The sequence below is a fragment of the Pyxicephalus adspersus genome, chromosome 2 (genome assembly GCF_032062135.1).
Source record: "Pyxicephalus adspersus chromosome 2, UCB_Pads_2.0, whole genome shotgun sequence".
NCBI lineage: Eukaryota > Metazoa > Chordata > Amphibia > Anura > Pyxicephalidae > Pyxicephalus > Pyxicephalus adspersus.
In genome coordinates this window covers 63428556-63455881 of record NC_092859.1, presented here as the reverse complement: position 1 = coordinate 63455881, position 27326 = coordinate 63428556, and the positions used below count along the sequence as shown (strand labels likewise).

Genomic DNA, 27326 nt, shown 5'->3' with positions numbered 1-27326 from the left:
AAAGGAACTCAATACAAAATTTTGAATTTCCCGCCCTGCCTCCCTCCCGCGCCGACGCATGCAGCGACGTCACTGGGAAACCCCGGTGATCGTCACTGCACTCGCCGGCTGAAGATCGAAGAGGACGGACTTGTTCGGAGGAGCGGAGGGAGAAGGTGAGTATATTTTTTTTTTTTTTCGATCGACGCTGGACAGAACGGAGGGAGAGGAAGCCAGCTGGCTTAGAAGAGGAAGCCGGCCGGCTTAGAAGAGGAAGCCGGCCGGCTTTTTCTTCCAAGGAGAGGACACCCGGCGCTGGAGGACGACGCTGGAACACGGACCCGACGCTGGATGAGCACAGCGGGACCAGGTAAGTGAGATTTTAATATAGATGAAAAAGTACGGGGTTATCGATAGTTGCAAAAATTTTTTGCATGGAAAAGTACGGGGTTAGCAGTTGGGAGGTTAAGGCATCTATATCCTCTTATGACCAATCCTATGAGATGTCCACCTATCCTACATCCCCTGAAGAAGCACTGCTGTGAAACAGTTGGGCTATTAGGAGTCCTCCAAGCATTAAAATCAGTATATCACCAATATATTTTTTGTCATATTGATGTATCCCTAATCTAAAAACCCAGTTAGGTGGAGCTTTGATAGTTACATACTTCAACAAAACCATTGTTTATACATCTTTTTCCAGCACAGATATTTATTTACATATGTACATAATATGACTTACTATAGCCCACCCCCCTTCTTTCCTTTCATTGGAACCTTAATAGGGTCTATGTTTTTTTTCTTTTTCATATTTGTAACATTTTACCAATCCGACTGGTGGCTAGATAGGATCAATCAAGTTGCAGGTAGATGCATTACAATTCCAAAATGATTGAGTTTGTTCTGTATTGTGCCATTTTCCCTTCACCCAGTAATTCTAAGGTTAGATCTCTCTTAAGAGATAAAAGCTAACAAACACTGATTTGTATTTTTTTACGTGTGTTGTTGAACTGTCCATTTGTGAACTGTTTATATACAACTCTGTGATCCACTCTAAACAATACTTCATTTTGGGACTTGCTTTTGTAAAACCAAAACTCAGCATTGAAAATACACATTGACATTCTGTTTTCACATATCTTACTGCTTCACTCTAATTTTAGCAAGCTTCTTCTCTCTGCCCCTCCCCCCCAAAGGATCTTTATCCCTTATTCAGTTCATACAGCTACCTGTTATTTTTGGTCTTATGTATAAATTGGACCAGTTTACATCACTGACCTTTCTTATGTTTTACTGGTTAATCTGAGAAAAACTTACTGCTCTTTACATATCTAAACATATGTTACATTCAAAGAAAGACAAAACACAAATATTTTGACTGTGGCTTTTTGTGTACATTCTACTAAGGGGTCAATTTATAAAGCAGTGAATCTGACTTTCAGTAAAAGCACTCATGTTATGTTCAATGGAACTAAATGGGTCTCCAGGGAATGTTTTCGTTAATGTTAGATTCACTAATTTATAAATAGACCTCTACGTGCCAATGCAGTTTTATATTTGTAAACTCAAATGGTTTAAATCAGCGGTCGCCAACCTTTTCAGGTCCGCAGACCACTAAAATCACCGGCTCCTAACCGCGCATGCGTGGGGAGCCGGGTGTCACTCAAAGGGGGAGAAACCTCCCCCAGAGTGACGTCATTATGACATAATCCAGCCCACTCCCCCATCGCAGATCTGAGCCTGTAATAAGAGAGTGGGCGGGTTGTGTGCAGGGACACAGCCTGCCCACTTTCCTGAGCCTGGGAACTGCTCGGGGTACGTGGTCTGCGGTTCTGGCCCATGCGTCACCCCAGCAGGGTCCTTTTCCTGACCCCGCTCTGGGATGCACTGACCAGAGCCGCGGACCCCCAAAATTTTCTCGGACCACCGGTTGGGGACCGCTGGTTTAAATCAATATTAACACAATAACAAATGTTTACACAAAAACATTATTTTTTTTTTTCTAATTTTACTGATGAAGGTGTACACAATCCCCTGTGGGTTTATCTGTGCTCATTTAAATGCAAATCTGCTAATGTGGGCATAAACCCCATAAACGTGGGGACACCAACCTCCAATCATTTTCCAGCTAGCCTGAACCCTTGACTACTGTAATGCAGTCAGGTTTTTTTATAATGCTATACAAGGGTTGAATCACTCTGTGCTGTATGGCACATTTCTGTGTAATTTAGGATTGCACTCAATAAGATATAAAATAGATAAGCGGGTATATATTTTAAAGGTGAATAAATCTATCTACTTCACACATTCCTCTGCTAACATATCAGTGGAATATACAAGGTTTCCTACAATACAAAGCATACCTAAGTTATTCAGAGTAGTCACATAATAAGGGAGGCTTGTTTGTACTAATTACAAAATCAGTACAGAAAATTAGGTAAAGTTCTGCAGCACTCTAATTAGTCTTGTGTCCCTGTGATAAGTCTAAATAGTAGACCACCCAGGCTTCCGAACCTACAATAACTTGTCAAAGGATGGACAAGGGTAGTAAACATGTCCCTACAGTCAATGCCCCTGATTCATCAAGCAAAATCGGATTATCGGTCGCGCATTCGTATTAGCGATCCGGAATCGCTCCGGCCGGCAGATTCAGGATGCGAGTGTACGCGCGCACTTGAGTCCCGGACCGCGGTAATCCGCGATCGCTGGTCGCGCGTATTATCGCGCTTCCAGCGATCGCGGATTTCAATGACGAATCAGGGGCAATATGTCATCATGATAGCTGGCATCACTGTGTGGCCAAAATGAAATCATTCCAGTATCTTTACGAATGATTTCCTACAAAATGAGCCAACAGAGTGGTGCAGGCAGCAGGACCAATTTGTCTCAAACTGTGTTTATTCTTCTTATTTCGATATAAGTTGCTATGAAAGGGAGAAGTCTGTTTTATTTACTTAAATTTCAAAAAATGCCTCAAAGACTGAATGTATCTATATTTTATAATTGCTCAGATACAAAAAAAATGAAAGAGGAAGTTTCACCAAAAATTGAAAAAGCACTTATCCTTACTGATGAAAATTCTTTAATCCCTTTGCAAACCAAGTCCTGCACTGTCCCAGCTTCCCTCTTATTGGGCGCTGCCATCTTTATTTGGGTTCTGCTCACATCACCTGATCTCGCACTGCACAGGCTCAAGCTTGGGTGACATGTTTTCCTCAAAATGAAAACAAAAAAGTGCCAATATCACTACACATGTGTAAGATCGGCACTTTTTTTTATTTTTACATTCTAAGAAAGCTCCATATGGCATACCAGATTTCTGGCATATTTAGAAGGAGCACCCTACAGCAACCTGGGACATGTGATGTATGTATCCCACATATGTAACCTTGGTTAGACACCCTTTTATATAAAGTTAAAAATGTGATGATGCATCCACTTTACAAATATCTGTTTAGGATCTAAATAAAAACTTTTCTAGTGTAGGTTAGCCATAGTAAAAGGACTTAGGAAGTACACTGTTGCCATGCTCATTTGGGCAAAGTGATGGTGTTGGTGTAAGGGTTCCAAACCCATTGATACACACTGTGCCACTATTCCTTCTTCCTACATTAGAGCCGCCATGATAAATCCTGGTAGTGAATGCTAGGGAAAGTGATGGTGTCAAACTCCCTGTTTGACAGTGCAAAAGCCTATATTTCTGTCAGCTCAAACAGAAAACAGCGCAGCTAGGGAACACTAGTAAACTGGTATCTGTGGATCAGGTGGCCCTTTACACAGACTCAGACACCTTTCAATATCAAGGTAAAGTGACAATTTTATTTTTAGTGGTATGTTTTTGAATATTGAATGCCACAAACTAATTTACAGTGTACTGGTTACAATTTTAATACAGACAGTGCAAAAAGTATTGACAAGGCTATACCTTTTAATACCTAATTAAGAATGTTTTCACTATCAGGCAATCCACCCTTGGAAACTCCATGCAGCAAGTTCATGTAAATAGGAAGTGGCTGCATAGTGCTTGCAGGAGGTAAGCAAAATTGAAATGCATATGTTAAAAGAAATGAAACCCAGTGATATATAAAATAAAAAAAGGACAATTGTTTGTAATATTAAAGTGACATTCAGCTAGGGTTTACATTTACTTAATATTCTTGACATCTACTTTTATCAACAAAGCAGGTTGAAAATGTTTTTTATTTGCATATGATATCACTTATTTATTGGATCATTTATTGAAGTTGATTAAACATCTTTTTTGTCAATGCAGGTTAAATAACTAAAATGACCAGACCTAAAAGTAAATGAGATACAACTTTAGTAGTTTAGTAGAACTAACTCCCCAATCCATAGTATATATATATTTGTGTCTGCTCAGCTGCAACCAGCCTACACAGAAGCTGTCAACACCAGCAAAACTAATAGAAAAAAGGTTAAACAAACCAATGGCTTTTGAGACTTTTTTTCTTTCCAAGGTCTGATAACTATCTAAGGAAAAAGAGAACATGGATCTTTCAAGACATTACTGTGCCTGTGTGCTGTTTTAGTTTAATATCCCTCATATTCACCTCCCTTCTCCTTCCCCTGCTCAACCAGTTCCCAAGGGATCACTATTATTCCCCTGAATAGGTCCAGGACTATCACTTTACAGGGAGGAAGTAACGGAAAGGGAAAGCAGGCAGACAAATTAGTTAAATGAGAAGGTAACTCATGTGAATAGACTCTCAGCTGTAGCAAGCTCCCAACGTCTTCCCTGCATAAACATGCAACCTCTTTACCATAATTCCCCTGTAATGGGGTCTGCAGTGCTAGGGGAAAGATTTAGGGGAATTGGTGGATGGATATTTAAACTACGACAGAGGGGGGTGGGACAGTTAAATAAGGTGGCAGAAAGGTTAGTCAGGGGTCAGACACTAGTTGAGCATTATCACTTAGTTGGCGTTGCTGGCTTTGTTCTTCACATGACTGGGCTGTCAATATTCCTGGATGGTGTTGGTCGAATAGAGCAAAATTATTCGGGCAAACGAATGTCGAAATCGAACTCTAATAAAGTCAATATGGGAAAAATTTGGGTTGTTTTACGGTACTGTGTGGAGCTTCAACAGCCTATAAATACATTTAAAAAGACATGTCAATACTCCCCCCAGATCTGCACAACACTGCAAAAGTAAAAAAAAAAATAAGGAAGGCTTTTTTTTTTAAACATTCTTTATTTAAAATTTTCAACAGGGTATAATAAAACAGGGAAGGGGGGACCTGAGTACCTCAGGATTGGAATAAAACAAAGTATACATACAAACATGACAACCATAAAGGAATATTCCAACCATAGTAGTGCACACTTGGTACAACAATACAATAAGACAATTTATAAAAGTGCAAAAAGAAAAAACTGTAAATAAATAATACAACAAAAGAGTATGTGGGGAGGGGGGTTGGAAAGGAAAAAGGGACGGGGAAGAGTTCACCAAGTGGGGGGGGGGCGCTCCCATAGGGGTTCTGTAGCAGTCGGGCCAACCAAAAAGTGTGAGTGTGAAGGCCGTATGAAGATTTCAATTAAAAGTAGCAAGATCCAGTATTCGGTAGTAAGCATAAATTGTGACCAGTAGTACCATGTATGGGCCACTTTCCTGCCAGTGCCCCGAATAGAGGAGGTAAGATCCTCCATACGATGGATTTCATTGACTCTACCGAGCCATGATCCAATCGTGGGTGGAGCAGGGTTTCGCCAGCAGGCAGCTATACAAGAAATGGCAGCCATAATAAGGTGTCTGATGACAGAGCTTTTGTTTGCCTTCCTTGGAAATGAATTATGTTGAAGAAGGAAAAAAGCCGGGTCATCGGGGATATCTTGGTCTGACATTTGTTGAACAATAGTCCGAACAGTGACCCAGAAATTTCGCAAGAGGGGCAATGCCAAAATACGTGTAGCAGCCTCTGTCTGGCACCGCCAGCAACGGTCTGATACATCTGGAAAAATTTGGTGTAGTTTCTCTGGAGTGCGGTACCACCTCGAGACTACCTTGAAGCAAGTTTCTTGGTATTTACTAGTGATGGATGCTTTATGAGTCCAATATAGAATATTTTCTTTCTGCTCCATAGAGAGCGAGAGAAATCAGTCTCCCAAGAAATGTAGGTGTATAATCAGGAGGTGGAATTTGTAAAAGCCTATAAACCACAGATAGAGTGTGTCTAATACCACCCTCTCCCATACATAGTTGCTCAAAAGGAGTAAGGGGCCTACGATAGGATAGGACCAGACGGAGATTAAACAGAAAATGGGTGATCTGCATAGTTTTCCAGAAATCTAGTTGAAACTCACCCGTAGCCTCTCTTAACTCCCCCGGGCTGATCCATCTGTTTGATCTAGCAAGGTGTAGCGCTCTGCAGACACCAGCAGAGAGCAGTTCTTTAAACCTCCCGTCCTCCATCCCAGGGGGGAAAGACGGGTTGCCCAGGACCGGAAAGAGAGGCGACGAAAGGTGAGAGGTGGAAACGGTGGAAACTTCGCACGGTCAGCTCCCATGTATATCCCACCGTAGGATGAGATTTAAGTCCAGAGAAGGCCGATACCGGCAACCATGGGAGGAGGCGTAGAGGCGTTGGGCAAAAACATTGTTCCAGAGATATCCATTGTTTGAGCCCTCCATTTCTGCACCAATCCAGTACCCGTGTCAGATGAGCCGACAAGTAATAGTGAAACAGGTTGGGGACTCCCAGACCCCCTTCCAATTTAGACCTCATAAGTAGGGATCTGCAAAGCCTTTGAGCTTTATTTATGAAGCGAAAAAGTTTGGAGGTGAGAGTCCTAAAAAAGGACCCAGGAATTTTAATGGGCAGTGTTTGAAAAAGATACAAAAGATGAAGGAGAATATTCAATTTGATGACATTAATGCATCCCAGCCAGGAAAAAAGTCAGTTTATCCCATTTGTCTAGATCAGAATTCACTGTGGAAAGTAGTGGGAGATAGTTCCGGTCAAATAATTCCGAGAGTGTTTTGGGGATTTTCATGCCTAGGTACGTAATCGCATGGGGTTCCCAGCGGAAAGCAAGGCGGGCTCCGTTCGAAAGCGCCACATCTAAGGCTGCTGATTTGGAGTAATTAATTTTGAAATTGGACATGGTGTTGAATTTATTTAGGATTGTCATTAGATTAGGCAAAGAGAGGACAGGGTTGGTTATGGCGAACAATAAATCATCAGCATAAGCTGCTACTCTCTGGACCGAGCCCCCCATATCCAGGCCCGAGACAGTAGAAGACGCACGAATTGTACGAAGAAGCGGCTCCAGGGATAGGATAAAAATTAAAGGGGATAGAGGACAGCCCTGTCTTGTGCCATTAGAATGGGTAGTGAGTCTGAGAGCAGTCCATTCACTCTGACCTTGGCCGTGGGCTCAGAGTAAATGGCCCTTATCCATGAGAGCATTCGGGGGCCTAAGCCTATGTGTAGTAGAGTATAATGCATGTAAAGCCAATCTACCAGATCAAAAGCCTTTTCAGCGTCCGTGGACAATAACATTAGCAGAATACGTTTGGACGTGGCATAATAAATCCAGTTCAGTACTCTGGTCGTATTGTCCCTGGCCTCCCTGCCGGGCATGAAACCTACCCTGATCAAAATGAACGAGTTTATACATGACCGTGATCAGTCTGGATGCAAGAATTTTTGTAAAAAGGTCTTGATTAAGGAGGGAGATTGGTCAGTAACTCGCAGACGAGGTGGGGTCTTTACCCTCTTTGGGTATGACAGTAATGGTGGCCCGCAGGGAGTCCAAAGAGAACCGACCTCCTTCAGTAAGATAATTAAATGCTGTCAGAAAATGAGACGCCAAAGGAGCCTGAAACGTTTTGTAATACGCTAATGGCAACCCATCTGGTCCAGGGGTTTTACTTGTGGGGGTGTCTTTTATGGCCGCGCTAAATTCCTCCGCTGAGATAAGGGTCTCTAATATCTCCCTCTCAGAGGAAGAAAGGGAGGGCATCCCACTCGCCGAGAGATATTTTTGGATCGCCCGTATCTTTTCTCCCGTCGCCGAAGGGGAGGATGGCTTTGAGATATTATATAATGTGGAGTAGTATCGGCGAAAGGATTCCGCTATATCTTTAGTATGGTAAATTTTTCGTCCATAGTTGTCCGTGAGAAAAGGGATAAACAAGCGAGTTTTGTGTACACAGAGAGTATTGGCTAGCAAACGGCCACTTTTTTTACCGTTGTCGTAGAACATCCTCCTGCATTTAGCAAGGGCAAATTTAGCCCTATCAAGACAAAGTAGTGAAAGTTTCTCACGGAGAACTCAGAGTTCATTACCTATTGTAGGGTCTAGGGATGATTTATGAGAAGATTCTAGAGTTACAATGCAATGGAGAGTGTCCCCTATCTCCCTCTGGCGGCTCGTTTGAGTCTCGTCCCATGTTTGATAAATACACCCCGTATACACCCCGTTAGTCTCAGAAGTAGCATTAGTCTGGAAGTAATTGGATAATTCAGAATTGACATCTGCCAAGACTGCTGCGTCTTGGAGGAGGGATTAATTTAAGCTCCAGTTCCAGGATTTGGGGCAATGATAAGATAATTCAATAGAAATGGAGACCGGAGCGTGATCTGATAAAATTATGGAGCCGATAGAGCAAGATGGTACCCTGTGTATTTCAGAATGTGGGAGCCAAAAGTGGTCAATCCTCGAGTATGAGCTATGAGGAAAGGTAAAGAATGTATAATCTCTATCCTGGGGATGTAAAACGCGCCATATATCGAGGAGCCTATACTGAGATAGGACTTTCATGATTCTACCATTGTTAAAAGTTTGAGAATGAGTAGGACCGCCACTAGAGGTGTCTACCATCCAACCAAGTGTGAAATTAAAGTCTCCTCCCAAGATCAGTATACCTTCTTGAAATTTTTCTAGTTTTTCGAGTACTTCAGTTAAAAAGGAGGCCTGACCGGTATTAGGAAGGTAGACGGATGCTAAAGTGACTGTGGAGCCTTCTAAAGACCCCTTAACAAAAAGAAATCTGCCATCTTGACAGCTCAGTTGTTTCCATGTAACAATGCCATGTAACAGAGGAGGCTATCAAAATACTCACACCTTTGGATTTAGATGAGTCGGTACAGCTATGATACGCTATCGGATATCTCTTCTTGCCCAACCTCGGGATTCTGTCAGCACGGAAATGGGTTTCCTGTATGAAAGCTATTTGTGTCTTCAGCCTTTGTATTTCTGCCAATATAGAGGAGCGTTTTTCGGGTAACATTGTATGTGACTACTTTAACCGGACCCATCACAATGATATTGAGAGCGGCTTTTCAAAGTACCCCAGTGTTATAGATATCCCCAAGGGCAGGGGGGTAAGGACTCAGGGGGAGGTCAATTGGGGGGAAGGGTAAACAGGGGGATGGGACAGTGTCCAAGACAAAAAATTTAAAGGATATACAAACAATCAACATAAAATAAACAAAAACAATAGGCGCATATCAGCTGCGCAGATTCCCTTGGAAGGGGTAGCTAAGGTGGTCAGGTTGAGGCCCCCACCACCCGGGCCGGGCCTATAATTATATGCAAATAAAAGCATTGGATGAAATAGCCAATGTAAGCTGTACGGGGGAGGGTACAAATATACATCCGCACTCTTTTAAAGCAGATCATGTTCATAAATTAAAGCAATAAGAACAATATCAAAGCAGTTTTGAATAAAGAAAAATCTTTTACAAAAAATACCTCTGTGGGTTTAGCAACCCAGACCTTCTAAAGAAGGAGATAACCAGTCCTTTTGCTCCGGGGGTATAATAAAGCCCCCTAATAAACTAGTCCATGATCACGGAGGGGCCTGTGAAGGATTGCGCACCTGCTCTCTGTTAGACTTCTTCTGTACTTGCTGCCATTCAGCTGGAGGAGTTAAAGGCATGGGGAGCGGCCAATTTGAAAGGCTGACTTGGGAGAGTTCAAACGTCGCCAAGAAAGCAGGCAAGTCTTCCAGTTGACGAAAGGTGGTGGATTTGCTACCTCTGTGTGCAAAAAGTTGAAATGGGAAGCCCCATCTGTATTTGATGTTGTTGTCTTTCAACATTTGTAACAATGGCTTTAGTGTTCGGCGGAGTGCCAAAGTGTTGCGAGAGAGGTTGGTTAGGATAGGATAGGATGATTGTTAAAGGTAAACTCCTCTTGTGATCTGGCTTCCTGCATAATGAGTTCTTTAAGCTGGAAGGAATGGGCTCCGCAAAATACATCTCTTGGTCTGTCTTGGTCCTGACTTTTTGGGCCCAGATTTCGATGAATGCGATCAATTTCTATAATGTTGTCCCTAGGCCTCTGAAAAAGTTCATTGAACAAAGTTGTTGCTGCTGCATGAAGGTCTTTTGGTTCTACTGATTCTAGAAGTCCTCGAATCCTTATGTTGCTACGGCGGCTCCGGTTCTCTAGGTCATCCTGTTGGTACATAAGTTGTTGAAGTAGTATCGTGTGCTCATTAAGAGTATGGGTGTGATTTTGTATGTGGGTACGAAGATCTTCAGTCGTTCGTTCCACCTCTTCTATTCTGGAGCCAAGATCAGATCTAAGTGTGGCTAGTTCAGAGCGGAAAGAGTTTTGGATGCGTATAAGGTACGATTCAAAATCTGCTTTGGTAGGTAGAGACCTCATATATGCATCTCTGTCCCACACCTCAGAGGGGTCCATGGAGGTTTGTGGAGGGCTTTTAGGGCTTCAAGGGTCTTATCTTCACCCAATAGGAAAGGAAAGTTAGAGGATGAATCTTCTTGAGTAAAGTCAGGAGGTTCCAGACCAGGCATGGCGGTCTGAGCAGTGTTGAATCTAGTGTTAGGACCACTCCCACCAGGACCAGGGGTTTGGAGCGGGTGAAAAAAGTTCCTATTTCCCATTTTTTGGAGGATTGGCTATTAGGTTTACCCTTGCCCATGCTACAGAAGGCAAAAGGACAAATTTATGAGGTTGTACTGGAAGATGTAGAGAGCGGAGGTTAGGCAAGCTTGTTTCCCCGATTATATGGCTGTTTATACATCCATATGTAGGGCCCAGCGAAGGTGAAGCCTCACATCCTGTGAAATTAACTGCACATGATGATATCTCTAAAGTCCAGCAATCTTAATAGCTGCAGTAGAAAAGGCTGGTGAAAACTTGAGACTCTCTGTATACGTAATCTGTTAAAAGTCCCAAGAGGATGTAGTTGCAATATGTATAATCTAGATTCCGGAGGGCCAAATACTCAGGTGATATAATGAAATTTTTATCCACAAAAAAGAATGCCCATCACGGAAATATACAAGAAGAAATATATGGGAGTGTGACACTTCTGCTTGACAGGATGGAGATGGATTAGGATGATGCAGGGAGATGCAGGGGTCAGGGGAGCAAGATGGCCGCTTGATTCCTCCGCGGATTACTACCCCACGATTAGTAAACAACCTATGGGTCAGCTCCCAGATAGTGCAGGATCCACCACCAATCATGAAACAGCTCTCGGCACTTTAATGATAAAGATGACTGTATAGAGCAATCCGACTTTAGGTACTGTAGCCAGAAAAATCAGCCAGACATAGAGCCCTCATAAACCATTCAGATCTTTCACCCAACAATTTAGGAGAGATTACTTTCCAAACAAAAAGCTCAGCTCACCACTCCATGTGTGTCCTGGTACTAGTGGTCCGCGGCTCCTATCTGTGTCACCAGAGAAGAGAAGGAGAAAGCAAGTGGAGACCACGTGGCCAATATGGCCGCCCGCCAGCACTGTGTGTTATCCCCCTCTCAGGCACAATGCTGCAGGAGGCTGAAGATATAAAGAGCCGTCTCGGGAGTCTCAATGCGGCTAGCCAGTGACTCCTTCAAGCAGGGCAGAGAATCGCTGGCTGCAGATGCGCAGCCAGGACAGAAAGCAGACGGATCAGCATGGAGCTCCCAAGGAAGGCTTTTTTATGTTACTGGCAAGACCATTTTATGGAGCGGTCAAGGGAACATGCCGTATTTTACACAAGCCTCCGAGTAGAGGGCCCCGAGGTGGTTCCTCCGGTCCAAAAATTAGCCACCAGGTTTCACCGCTCTGTTACAAGCCATAGACAGGCTTCAGAGTACAGGCAGAGGTCCCTGAAGGGGGTCTTTCAGTCAAAAAATTAGCCAGTTACATAGCTCTGTTACAAGTTATATAGGCCTCTGCTCAGCTATCGCCAGGGAGACCACAATGGTAACTGAAATCTCGAGTTGGGTGTAGTGCATCGTCAATGCCACCTAGAAGTCTGTAATACAATTTTTGTGAATAGAGTACTGACGGGCAGCAGCAACAGGAGGAGGTGGTGGGCCCTGAGATGGATCGTTGACAGCATTGGTAACTGGCATCTAGAGCTGGGTACTGGGCAGGCGACAGCAGTAACAGCAAGAGGAGGAGGTGGTGGGCCCTGAGACCGAGCAAGGATGGCATTAGAGGTTGAGGCCATCACCTATATGGACAGTGTAGAAGCTGTAGCTATTGGAGACATGAATGGATGAATGAGATTCCAATCTTTCCCTACCTACTATGTAACGAAACCACATGAAAGGGAACAGGCTTGGCGGAATCAGCGGGGAAAGAAGACCCTGTTGAGCTTGAGTCTAGTCGGCCTCCTCCTCATGCTGTTACTGCAGTACCCAGCTCTAGATGCCAGTTATCAATGCTGTCCATGCTGCATTTTACAAAGTCTTGCCCCAGGCTTGAGCAATATGAGCAATCAGGATGCAGGTATACTTTCGATGAGCCAGCTGATTCGAGTGGGTGGCATCTTTAACCCTGGAGAGCAGCTCAAAGCAGAAGTGGAAGTGCATGTCAATCACATCAAATTTTTGACTATCTGCCAGAGTGACGCTGTAGAAATTTCCTTCTATGATGTCCCAGTGCACATTAGGAATTGGGTACTCTAGCACTTCACCAGCTTTGAATCCAACAGGCATGGCTATGTCCCATATCACCAGACAATCGGGGCTCAGCACCTCAGTGAACTGAATAAACAGGTGGTCCAGGTTGGTTTTGTACATTTACAGTGATTGCTCATGATACCTGATAACATCCCATATACACGAGTTGATGATGACAACATCGGGCTAAGTTCCCTGTTTAAAGTCGGCCAGCATGCTCTCTATGTGCTCCGAAGTGACACAGTTCAGGAAATTGAACCGTACAAGGTGGTGGTCAGTTCTGTAATGACGTACTTCGCGGTATTGCCATTGTGCATTTCACCCAGAGATCCCCTAACGTGTCGCTGGCAAATGACATCTCACCTTTCCTTTTGAGCTGGTTCTCAGTCTGAAACTCATAATTCTGCAGTATTTTCACAATATCTTTGTAGACGGATCTTTGAATGGAGTCTCCCAGGATGGCCACATACTTGTTGTGGAGAAGTCTCCGGACGTCTGCAGAGCTTTATAACTTTATGGCCCAATGTGGTCATCCAAGACCTCTTGGTTCCTGTTACACATACCGGTGTCTCCCATCCCATCCCCCCAACATATACAGAGGGTCTACTGTCCCACTTCTCAGTTCCGGGGTAACATGCACAAAAATTCATTCGGATAAAACGTAGTACAGATGGATAAAGCAGAAGACATGGCCTTCTACGTTCAATCACAAATTTCAGATTACACACTTGCATTACACACTTCAGGGTGTCATTAAAGATGCACTACACCCAGCTCTAGATGCCAGTTACTAATGCTGTCCACACTCCATTTCAGGGCCTACAATTTAGTGAAAGCACATGAAAAGGAACTGGCTTGGCGGAATCAGTGAAGAAAGAAGAACCTGTTGAGCTTGGCTTGGACAGCATTGGTAACTTGTATGTATAGCTGGGTACTGGACAGGCAGCAGCAGTAACAGCTCGAATAGGAGGCGCTAGGCCCTGTAACCTAGTGTGGACTGAATTAGTAACTGGCATCTAGAGCTGGGTACTTGGCAGGCAGTAGCAGTAACAGCATGAGGAGGAGGAGGTAAGCCCCGGGGTACAGCTGGGTACTGGGCAGGCAGGAGCAGTAACAGCAGGAGGAGTAGGAGGTGGTGGGCCCTGAAACCTAGTACAGCTGGGTACTGGGCAGGCAGGAGCAGTAACAGCAGGAGGAGTAGGAGGTGGTGGGCCCTGAAACCTAGTGTGGACGGCATTAGTAACTGACATCTAAAGCTGGGTACTTGGCAGGCAGCAGCAGTAACAGCATGAGGAGGAGGAGGTAAGCCCTGAGACGGATTAAGGAGGGCATTACAGATTGAAGCCATCACCTACATGGACAGTGTAGAAGCTGTAGCTACTGGAGAAATTGTTGTGTAGGGGACTGCCTTTTCCTATCTGCTAGCTGTAACTTTATAAAATGTGACATGGACAGCATTGGTAACTTGTATGTACAGCTGGGTACTGGGCAGGCAGCAGCAGTAACAGCATGAGTAGGAAAAAAAATTCTGTATTTATCTATCTGATCCCACTTGCTATCTATCAAAAAAAGCCTGAAAAATGTATGTATTTCTCTCCAAAAAATACAGATATTTTATTCTGTTCCCAATTGTAATCTATCAAAAAATCCAGAAACATTTTTATACTTCTGTAAAAAAAAATACAGATATTTCATTCTGATAACACTTGCTATCTATCAAAAAATCCATAAAAATGTCTGTATTTCTGTAAAAAAAATACTGATATTTTATTCTGATACCACTTGCTATCTATCAAAAAAGCCATAAAAATGTCAGTATTTCTCTCCAAAAAAACAGATATTTTACTCTGATAACACTTGCTATCTTATCAAAAAATCCATAAAAAATGTCTGTATTTCTTTAAAAAAATTACAGATATTTAATTCTGATCCCACTTGCTATCCATCAAAAAAGCCATAAAAATGTCTGTATTTCTCTCCAACCAATACAGATATTTGATTATGATACCTCTTGCAATCTATCACAAAAACCAGAGAAATTTCTGTATTTTTTGTAAAAAATACTGATATTTCATTCTGATAACATTTGCTATCAAAAAATCAATAAAAATTTCTGTATTTCTGTAAAAAAATACAGATATTTCATTCTGATACCACTTGCTATCTATCAAAAAAAGCCAGAAAATTTTTGTTTTTTCTCTCAAAAAAATACAGATATTTTATTCTGTTCCCACTTGCAATCTATCAAAAAATCCAGAAAAAAATCTGTAATTCTTTAAAACAATACAGATATTTAATTCCGATAACACCTGCTATCTATCAAAAAATCCATAAAAATGTACGTATTTCTGCAAAAAAATACAAATATTTAATTCTGATACCACTTGCTATCTATCAAAAAACACATAAAAATTTCTGTATTTCTCTCCAAAAAATACAGATATTTAATTATGATACCTCTTGCAATCTATCACAAAAAACAGAAAATTTCTGTATTTATCTTTAAAAAATGCAGGTATTTTATTCTGATAACACTTGCTATCTATCAAAAAAGCCTTAAGAATTTGTGTATTTCTCTCCAAAAAATACAGATATTTAATTATGATACCTCTTGCAATCTATCACAAAAAACAGAAAATTACTGTATTTATCTATAAAAATATACAGGTATTTTATTCTGATAACACTTGCTATCTATAAAAAAAGCCAGAAAAAATTCTGCATTTCTCTCTAAAAACTACAGATATTTAATTATGATACCTCTTGCAATCTATCACAAAAAACAGAAAAATGTCTGTATTTATCTATAAAAAAATACCGATATTTCATTCTGATACCACTTGCTATCTATCAAAAAAGTCATAAAGATTTCTGTATTTCTCTCAAAAAAATACAGATTTTTAATTGATCCCACTTGCTATCTATCAAAAAAGCCAAAAGAATTTCTGTATTTCTCTCCAAAAAATACAGATCTTTAATTCTGATACCTCTTCCAATCTGTCACAAAAGCCAGTAAAATTTCTGTATTTCTGTAAAAAAAATACAGATATTTAATTCTGATACCACTTGCTATCTATCCAAATGTACAGAAAAAATTCAGTATTTCTCTACAAAAAATACAAATATTTAATTATGAATCACAACTTCCTTACAAGTGATATAGGCCTCAAAGTAGATAGAGGCAGAGGGCCCTGAGGGAGGTCCTCTGTGAAAAAAATTAGCCAGTTACACAGCTACATTGCAAGTTCAAGGCCTCAGAGACAGAGTAGAGGTAAAGGGCCACAAGGGGGAGGAGTAGAAGGAGATGCAGAAGGCTGTGAAAGTGCTCTTCCCATCAAGGTGTCAGCAGGCCCTGCAGCAGTTGACAACTAATCAGTTCACTCTGCAGAAGGGGTGTTGAAGTCATTGCCGATTTAAGCCTTATTCATTTTATTAAAAGTGATTAGGTCGACATTTTCTGTGGAGAGACGAACACGCTTGTCATTCACTACGCCCCCGGCTGCACTGAATGCTCTTTCAGATATCACACTTGCGGCTGGGCAGGCAAGGATCTGAATGGCATGTTCTGCCAGCTTTGGCCACTGCTCAAGCTTGGATACCCAGTAGCCCAGCGGGTCTTGGCTTTGCAGGTTGCAGATGTCCCATGTAGAGCTCAGGTATTCCTGCACCATGACAGAGTAGCGCTGCTGAGTTATTTATGTGATCAAGTGGAGGGATAGGGCTGTGTCGGCAGCAAGCACCTGTTGTCTACCTTCACCTGAAACTGATGCAAATCCCTATATGGTATGGTAATTCAGTAAATCAGTAACTAGCATTTGGGCTGACAGTGATACTGTGCAGTGCAAACCTATTCCCTCACTCCTCTAACACCATAAAATATAACTGGAGCTAAATCTACACGTCTCCTTTACTTTTTGACGTGTTCTTAATTGACGTGTTCACCCGATTTAAATACGATCTCAATGATTTAATGCTGACATATTTCAGTTAAGAAAATTTTCAAGTCCAGTTATTTCAAATCCTTTTTTAAATTTCATCCATATTGTCTGCTGAGTTTCTGATAATATTATAAATCATTTGGCGTGGAAGTCGTGCAGATGTTTTTATCAACTCTGTATCACTGTGACTATATAAATTTTTAATACTCAAGTTAAACTTCAATCTCAATACTCCCCTGAAGAAGCCTAAGGGTGAAACGCGTCAGGAACTTGAGACCTTTTAAAAAAATTTAAGTTGATATTTTAATTGAAATGTGAAAATAATGTGATCACGGATTTTGATTGTTTGTAAATCATTAGCTAGTTGATCAATGTATGGTATAGGAATATAGTACATAACATAAAAAATGATTTACCTATCATTTAAAAAAATTCTGCCTGTAAAAGCCTGTCTATCCCTCCACTTGATCACATAATTATTTCTTCCAGGGTAGGCAACCTAAAATACTATCCTTGATAATTAATCGATGGAATCCTACTAACTACCCACTCCCCTATCTAGTGCTGCTGAGTGAGTGTCGTTGGCAATTGCTGCACGACTTGCGGCTTGCTTCTGCTAAAAAAAAAGCCTGCATAGTTTGGCTTAGACGACCTCTACTGCTGCTGCCACCCATGCCGCTTAAGGTAGTTGTTTGGCTCCCATGTCTGGTGGAACTGCCATGGCGATCCCTGCTGCTGCTGCTGCTACTGCTGCAGCTGCTGCTGGCAGCCGGAAAGACTGAGCACATGTCCCTTACAAGCACTTCCTGGTAGTGCTGCATTTTAGGTTCCCTGTATTGGGGCAAGATGAGTTGTTGTATCTCAGGCTTGTAACATGGATCAAGTAATGTAGCAATCCAATAGTCGTCAGTCTTTGTTTTTATGTGTTGTATCCGTGGATCTTTGGCTATGTACTCCTGCATGAATGCTGTCATGTGGCTCAAACTACCCACAGCTGAGGTAATTCTGGACCCACACTCCTGTGGGTCGATCAGCAGCAAAGGGTCATCCTCCTCCTCCTCCTCCACCTTGCCATCCACGGAACATGCTGCCTTGTATTTGGGTGGATGGAAGCCATATACCCTCAATATCCTCCTTTGCCCCTTCCTCCACTTCTCCCATGCCTGCAATGTCCTCCTCATCCTCTTCCACCTCCTCCTCTTCCTGGATTTGTGGTGAACTATGCCTAGAAAGCACGCATGTCCGAGATGACAGTTGAAACGTCATCTCTTGATGCAGCGTCCGCTCTGTGTCCTGTCCGAGATCCACCATCATCTGTTCCAGCAGGCATATGATGGGGATGGTGTCACTGACACAGGCCTGATCCCTGCTGGTCATCCTGGTGGCCTCTTCAAAAGGTGACAATACAGTGCACAAGTCCTCAATTTGCTGCCACTCCGCAGGGCTGAATAAAGGTAATGTAGGTATAGGTCTGAAACGAACAGACTCTGCCACGTAATCCAACACTGATTTCTGTTGTTCAGCCAGCGGCTGCAGCATGCAAAAGGTGGAATTCCAATGAGTGGCCACATCACGAATTAACCGGTGCACCGGCAGATTGAGATTTCGCTGTAAATCCACCAACCTAGCACTGGCTGTGTTTGACCGGGGGAAATGCGCTGACAACTTTCTGGTCTTCAGCAATAGCGGCTGGAGGCCTGGGTAATTCCTAAGGAAGCGCTGTACTATCAGGTTCATGACCTGAGCCAGGCAAGTTACGTGTGTGAGTTTCCCACAACGCAGGGCTGCTAACAGATTGTCACACATGACCTTCCCTGGCTGGAGTCTTCTAGTAGTAAGTCATATGTCCTCCTGCTCCCGCAGAGCACTTAGAATGGTTACGCCTGTGTGGCTGAGGGAACCCAGGCTTTGCAACCTCAGGACTGCATGGCAACGTCTGAATTGTGCACTGAAATACTGCAGGTTGTTGCTGGCGGTGAACAGATGCTGCCAAATGGGAGGTGCTGCACGGCAAACCGTCCCTGGAGAAAGAGGTTGAGGCACAAGAGTCAAAGGAGGAGGTGGAAGTGGAGGTCAAGGAGAAGATTGCATGGCAATGTGCTCTGGGGGGAGGTAGGTATGCAGGCCTTGCTGCAGCTGCATTTTCCCCTGCTCCCACCAAAGTTATCCAGTGAGCTGTATAGGAAATAAATCTTCCCACTCCATGCTTGCTCGACCAACTGTCGGTTGTCAGGTTCACCCTGCCAGAAACTTAGTGCTGTAGGGCCATGGACACATTGCTCTGCACGTGTTCATGCAAAGCCGGAACACATTTTTCTGTAAAATACTGTCACTTGGGCATAACATACTGTGGGTTCACACAGAGGAATGCATAACAGAACGCATTGGAGCCCACCAGCTTGTAAGGGAGGAGCTCTAACGCAATAAGCTGTGCAATTTCCGTATTGATTAGCTTTGTTTTGGGGTCATTTGGGCCATATTTTCTCTTGCACTCCAGCATCTGGGGGATGGAAGGTTGGATGCTGCTAATGCTAACCACAGAAAGATTGGATGATGGGTTAGAAGGTGTGGGGGATGGCAATAATGCCTGGTCTTTACTGCTAGCAATGTGACAAACAGCAGTCGATCTGCGTTTGAGCTCCTGCTCACCGCAGGTTGAGCCTGAAAAAGGTAATGCTCGGCTACATGCCCCACTCAAAATGCTGGCAGCAACACGAGTAACTTTGGTGGCAGAAGGAGGAAAGGCAGCGGAGGAAGATCTAGCAGTTTGAGCTTGCTTCTTGGGCAGGGGTGGTTGCACAGAGCTCTGTTATCGCCAGGTTACCAGGTGGTGGCTTTTTAAATGTGTGCCCATGCAACTTGTTCCAAGTTTGTTTGGGTTTTTGCTTGGTTTCAAGTGTTGAGCACACAGTTTGCAGATGACCATAGTGTTATCATCACTATGGACACTAAAAAATGCCCACATGGACGAACATCTAACTGAGCCGAAAGGTGTTCTGGAGCTGGTGCTCGTCGTGGCAGTCCGCAGTTGTTGAGGCACAGCTGGGGTGACAGCTTCCGACGATGGGCAACTGACACTGGTACGTGAAGTCTGCGGAGTGTGGACAGCTTTTACTCTCTTCCTCCCTCTCCCCCTTTGAGGGCGCTCTGTAACTTCGGCCTCTTCTTCCTCCTTCTCCTCCTCTTCTTCCTGCCTATGATGATCTTGTTCCACGCATTTCAGATCAAAGACATCATCATCATCAGAAGAGACAGTTTCCCTTTATGTGCCGAAAGGAAGCAGCAGCCTTTTGGAGCCAGTTTGAATTGGCTCCTCTGGCTCAGAGTGTTTGGGTGAAAAGTAAGTGGGAGGAAAGCCTGTGAACTGACTCTCTTCGAACTAAGCATCTTGAAGGAATGCTTGTAGCTCCGCCTCTTCACCCCCTGGGTGGGACTCCTCTACATACTGCTGTAAATGACACTCTCCAGCCGATGATGAAGAACTAGGAGGAACAGGTGTATCATGCACTGTTTTGGACACCTGTGAGGCCTGTGTCTGGGATGAAGAGGGGTTACAATCACTTGACCCAGGCTGGGTCATGTACTCTACTACCTTTAGTTCAAGGTGTGGTAAATATGAACGTCCACCACAAACAGCAGCGCTTCTTGTTCTCGGGTCTGCAGCTAAAAAACAAAATACTGCTTTGCTTGCCACCCCTGCCAAAGCTGCCCCTTCCTCTTTGGCCAGACATTGTACACATTTTTGTGTGGCTTGACAACCTGCAAAATACTTTGGAGCTAATATGCTTCACAAAGTGTAAATTTTTACAGTAAGTAGATTTTTTTATTGGGGGGTTGACACCAAAAATGCAAGTGCGCTGTGTGTGTTGTATGGAGCACTTTCCTTCAGTGGTGACGCTTGTAATATGCAGCACAGTATACAAACTATATACTGCAGTATACACTGTTTCTGTGTCACTGTCTCTAAGTACAAGTGTGATACTGTGCACGCAGTCAGGGAGGTTACTCTGGCTCTGGCTGCGTGTATGTAACACACTGACTGACAACCTATCGATCTATCTATCTATCTATCTATCTATCTATCTATCTATCTATCTATCAACAGTGAAACACTCTACCTATCTGAGTACACTAGATTTCAGGACTGCACCAATAACAGTACAATCCAAATATCTATCTGACTAATAGTGTGAGTGTGACACAGTCCAACTAAATAAAGCACTTTTTTACTTTGACAAAGTAAGCCAAGCAGCACAGAAAGGTTGTGATGCTAGCAAATCTCTGTCAGAAGTGGTAAATGCAGGCATGCCCTGGCCTTATATAGGCCAATGGCTGCCTGTGTGGCATTCAGTGACAGACAGCTAAACGGCTACCTGCCACAACAAACATGTAGGAGAGCATCCCTGTTATTTGAGGTCCCTAGGCATTGTGGGAGGGCTGAATTTGCAGCTTCGAATCCAACGAAATTGGGGTTGGGTCGACCCGAGTTCGAACAGCCATATTCGGGTCGAACATTAGGACGACGCGAATTCGAACAACAACACTATTCCTTGGTATACTCCCTTTCGTAAAGACAGTGTCAAACGAAAGGGTGGTGGTGTATGCCTGTATGTGAGAAGTGATCTGAAAGTGAATGTGAAAGAAGAAATTGCAGATAGAACAAGCGATAAGGTTGAGGCATTATGGGTGGAATTGAATGTGGGGATGCATAGAGCACAGTTAATTATTGGAGTCTGCTATAGGCCCCCCCAGTGCTAGGGAAGAAATAGAGAATCAACTACTAGCACAGATAGAAAAAGCAGCAAAAAGTGGAAGTGTTTTAATCATGGGAGATTTCGACTACCCTGACATGGACTGGAGTAATGGCACGACAGGAACAGCAAAAAGGAGGAAATTTGTGAATTTAATACAGGATAATTTTATGGTACAGTTTATGGAAGCCCCAACTAGAAATGATACTCTGCTGGACCTAGTTCTTTCTAACAATAGAGAGGTTATAACAAATGTGCATATAAAAAAGAATCTGGGTAGCAGTGACCATAATCAGTTTTTATTTAATATAATTTGTAAACAGGAAGCAAAAAGAGGAACGATCAAAACATTTATTTTTAGGAGCAAATTTTCCATTATTAAGGGCGGCTCTATGTGACTTGGACTGGGAGACAATATCGTCCTCAAAGAACCCAGAACAGACATGGGAATGTCTGTTCTACAAAAGTACACTGAAAATATATTCCAATAAGTAAAAAGTTTAAGAGGCTAAAATTAAATTCTACGTGGCTCACAGCTAATGTTAAAACAAGCCATAAGGCACAAGAAAAAGGCATTCAAAAAGATATAAATGAAGGATCACCTTTATCATTTGAAAACTATAGAGAATATAACAAAAGATGTAAAGAGGAGATAAAGTGTTCAAAACTTCAAAATGAAAGACATATTGCAAAGGAAAGTAAGGCAAACCCCAAAACATTTTTAAATATATTAATAGCAAAAAGATCAGATCTTAGCATGCAGGCCCTTAAAGGATATCACTGAGTTGGTAACTGGGGATAAAGAAAAGGCTGATTTACTAAACACTTTGTTTTAGCTCTGTGTACACAAAGGAAATGGCAGAGCTCAAGTCCAAATTCATAATAACAATGTCACTGCCTTAAATGAGTAACAATGGCTTAAAACTGATATGATTGAGAAACAGTTGGGCAAAATTAAGGTTAAAAAAAGCACCAGGACCTGATGGATTACATCCATGTGTCCTCACAGAGCTGAGCTTGGGTTTTTCAAAGCCATTTATTAATAATTTTTAAAGACTCTTTAGTCACTTGTATGGTAGCGATGGATTGGCGTAAGGCCAATGTGGTTCCTATCTTCAAAAAGGGAGCAAAGTCATTTCCAGGTAACTACAGAGCGGTTAGTTTAACGTTCATAGTTGAAAAGGTCCTAGAGAGTTTGATAAAGAACTACATAGAGGAGTTTCTTCAAGAAAAAAATATTATAAGTGATAGTCAGCATGACTTCAGGAAAGACCAAAGTTGTCAAAAAAAGTACTCTCTTTTTATGAGGCAGTAAGTAAACAGGTAGACAGTGGAATAGTGGTGTACTTGGACTTTGCTAAAGCATTTGACTCTGTACCCCACAGATGGTTGATATGCAAGGTAGGGTCGATAGGGTTAGAAAACTCAATCTGTAACTGGTTTAAAGACCGCATCCAGAGAGTTGTAATTAATGATTTATATTCTGAATAGTCTAAGGTTATTAGTGGTGTACCCCAGGGTTCAGTGTTGGGGCCTTTTCTGTTTAACATCTTTATAAATGATATAGAGTTTAGGATTAAAAGTACCATTTCTGTGTTTGCAGATGACACCAAACTATCTAACGGAATTAGGTCCATACAGGATGACGAATAGGGATGGATGGGAATTTTTTGCCCATGGTGCCTAGGAAAAGATGATGTCATACTCCTGGCAGCTTGATCTCCCAAGCAGTGACATTATACCTAGTTAGGCAGAAGTGGTAAATATCAATTTAACTTTTTTCTTTATGGGTAGGTTTTACACCTAATAACAGTAGGTGATTTAAAAAGGGGAAGGGCTCCTGAGCAATTTGGGCTACACTCAAACCTCATTAGTGATAGCCTTTTATTATTTTGTTAACCTTGTTTTTAAATTTTATATATTTGAAAGAAGGGTGATGGACTAGGAGAGGGAACCATATTCATTGCACAGAAGGAGCATGGTAGGAAGTTTAAGTCTGCAACTGTATGCTGCTTTCATGAAAGTTAGCATGTGTACATTACCGTATGCAGCCCAGGGTGCTCGTGTTGTTAAAGGTGTTCCTGAACCTACTTGCTGTAATTAATTTTTTTAATGTAAATTTTTAATAAAGATTTTCAATATAGACAAAAAGAGAAAAAAAATGGAACATACAAAAGTCCAAACACATCAGGCATATACTTTCAAACTGGTGTCATAACATGCATTAGTATAAAAATGGAGGGGGTCCGTTTCGGGTTATCTGAACCCTCTTACCACACCCATCATTATGCAACCTTTAGTAAATGTGTGTTCCTATGTAAGGTCTACCAGAGTTTTGTAACACCTGGTAGAAAAAAAGCCTAGTGTATGCCTGGTCCAAAGATAAGAAAAAATGGAAGAGAAAGAAAAGATTGGTGAGGAAAAAGGAGGGAAAGCAGGGGTCCTGAATCTCATTAGGAAGTCATTGAGTACTGCCTTTGGTAATCTAGGTCCAAGCGAGCAAACATACAGGAATGATAGGGGGAATGTGGGTATTCAGTGTCATTTAGCACCTGAAGAAACTGCCTGATCCTAAGCGACCCATATCTTCTTAAATTTCTCCAGCTTGTTAAGTCTAGCAGACAGGTGTTCCATCAGCTGGACGTCTCCTACACAGGTTCTCAATTCTGCGATAGAAGGCGGAGAGGATGATTTCCACCGTACTGTAATAAGCCATCTTGCTGCTGTAAGAATGCCAAAAGGGCATTTTTCTGTTTAAAGAGTTCTTTTAAGGAGACATTCAGCAAATGGGTCACAGGGTCTAGTCTAGTGGGGGGTTTACATTATTCTGATAACAGACCAAGACAGACCAAGATGGGTATATGGCATGAAGCTTGTCTGGAGTGTGATGTCATGGTGAACAGCCCATCGGTATCGGCCCGCAATTTGGCTTCTAATATAGTATGTAAAACACAAACCATGCACCATCAGTTTTAAGTGGTCACTTACCAAATAACTAAGAAACTAAAGGTGGAAGTCCGCTAGTGCTGGTGGGTTTTGCTGGCAATGCCACCGTGGGGAGCTCCTTCGTTTAGGAATCTCCTGCCAGCCAGCAGGGGGGGGGGGGGCAGTGTGGATATCAAGGAAGTTATTGTTGAGGTGGAGGGAGCTTGGCGGTGGTCTGGGGAGGGACCTATTCCAGAAGGGGCAATTTTCACTGCTGTAATGGAAGCGTAGGAGGAGGTAGGGGTGTTGGCTGGTGAGGTCAGAAGCCAATGAGATTGGCCATCACTGCCCTAATTTATTTAAGCTCTCCAAGTCTGGAGAACATAAACTTTCATAGTTGAACCTGTGTGACCCAGCAAACCTGTAATGAATTTCCTAAAAGTCATTTGCTGTTTGTTGGCAAATGTTTTTAATCCTGGATGAGATCCATCCCAGGCTTGCTGGATCACCCAGGTTCACACATGAAAGTCTATCTTTTCCAGTCTTGGAGAGCTTTAATAAATAAGGCCTACTGTGTTATTATACTAGATAGAATTATAGAGCTCAGTCATTCACCACTGCTGGGCATTAATGTTCCCCTGCCAGACACTACTGTTTTCCCCACCCCCTGCTGGACACCACTGTTCTACCTTTTTCTCTTCGGGGCACCATTTTCCCTCCCACACTCAGCTGTGCACTATTGTTCCTTACCACTTCCTTGATGATCAATATTGCTCCCCTGCACCCCAATTGTTCCCCCACACCACTCCTTGTGCACTCTTGTTGATTCCACCACCCACAGGGCACATTTGTTCCTCTGCTTCTGCTACTAGATGCCATAGTTCTCCACATCTCTATGTAGGTACTATTGTCTCGCACTCTCTGCTGGGAATTTTTTCCCCCAGTCACTTTAAACACTGGTGTTGGCCTCACACTTTAGTAGGCTGTATGCTACAAAAAGTACATTTTAATACTACTTTTACTAAAATATTAATGAAACAAGGGGCAGGACAAAAAATCATGATTATTAAGTTATGGCATGACGTGTTACTATGTCCTTGGCTTAGGCTACAGGGTTTCTTAGTTTTACAACAAAACCTATTAAGTACAACTGTACTTACAGTGAATTATGCTTTCTGCCAGATTGTAATCATGATTGGGCAGGGTCCTGTTCTCTGGTGTCATGGATTGTGCTTGTTACTTATGCTGGTTTCTCATCTGGAGCCCTTTTAATGTACAGTACTCTATAATACGTTGGAACCTTATAAAAGATATTAATTCACACTTTCACCCATTTGGGGTGTCACAACCACACTTGTTTGGCAATTTATTAACTAAGCTTCAATGGATATTAAGAGAGTTACATGTGAATTTTGTAAGTGACTTTCTTTGCACTTATATTTCGTGCTTTTTTTGATGTTTACAGCTTTGTACATATGTAAAAAGATTTTCATACTGATTAATGTTATGTTATATTTGTATGTTTTGTAATTACCTTTTTTTGATTCAACCTAATAAAATAAGTTTCAATGTACGAGGAATATTGTTTTGTAATCTTTAGGAAAAACACATTGGCAGACCATCCAGAATTCCAGATTTGCAAGTATGTTCCAAGACAATGGGCCTGATTTAACAAGCAAATACTCAGAAGCTCGTTGCGCGTATTTACTCGCTGATATACAAGCTGTTTTTCCGTGGGCCAGAGCGGAGTGCTAGTACACTCCTCTCCACTTGCCAGCCGGATTCCTGCCTTGAGAAATCACAAATCTGCCAATTAAGGCGATTAGTTTGCAGCTACGCGATTTAGGAGGATCTGTTAAGCTGTCAATGGTGAGGTCATAGCAGTTAATTGGCACACACCTGCACCCTGTTCTGTGCACATCTACAGTCCATTACAGGTCAATGTGAATCTTTAATGCTTCATCTTCTTTTGGGTAAGTGCTACATTTTTGTTATGTTTTACTCATTTACAAAATTCATTAATTTATTGTTACATCTGTTGCACTGTGTTCATACTTTTTGGTTTGCTTTACAACACTGCAAACTAATATAAATCAAGCTGTATATATACTAGTTAACACTTCATAATATGTCATCACACAATATATGAATTGTAAAAAATTGTCACCAAGCATTTGTGATCCAATTAAAATTTAATTGTAGTTTGGCTTGATAGAAATCAAATATTTGAAAAAAGGATTGTTGCCAAATATGTTTTAATACATGTATCAAGAAACATTTAGTGATTTCACTTGTGTGTGTATGTCAAAATACATTTAAATGCAAATACATACATATGCATTTTCATTATTACTATTTAACTGGACTGGTTTGTGGTGGGGTGGGGGGGTGTCATCAAGGTTGTAATGCATTGATGTGACTTTGTAATCCTCATTATTGTTAATTTTATCTTTTGCTGCAATGTTTTTGTGCTTGGTTTGTAATGACAGTTTCTGTTGTTTAGAAAATCTTCTGCAATGTTTTGTCATTTTTTTTCAACAAATATTCAGTAAAAATGTATGCATGGTTTCCACTCCAAACTGCTACTTGACCCCCCTGTTTGCTTTTGTCCCTCTCTCAAAGTCACATTGTCACATATTGGTATTTGACTGTCCTGCTAGTTCATCCAGGACCTGTACATCTTTCTGGAAGCTAAAATTGCTGCAAAAACCAAGAGAAGCTAGGCTGTGCCAAGAATGATGAGGCTCCTGGACACTCTATATATTTTAGGAAGGGAGTCCTTTCAAACCACGTCACCCTTATTTTGTGCACTGAGCCAGTCTACAGTTTCCT

At 42.2% G+C, this 27326-nt stretch overlaps 1 pseudogene; it reads right to left on the bottom strand.

Annotated features, from left to right (window-relative positions):
- Positions 1–12658: 12658 nt before the first annotated feature.
- On the bottom strand, positions 12659–22125 carry LOC140322420 (PC-esterase domain-containing protein 1A pseudogene; annotated as a pseudogene).
- Positions 22126–27326: the final 5201 nt, after the last annotated feature.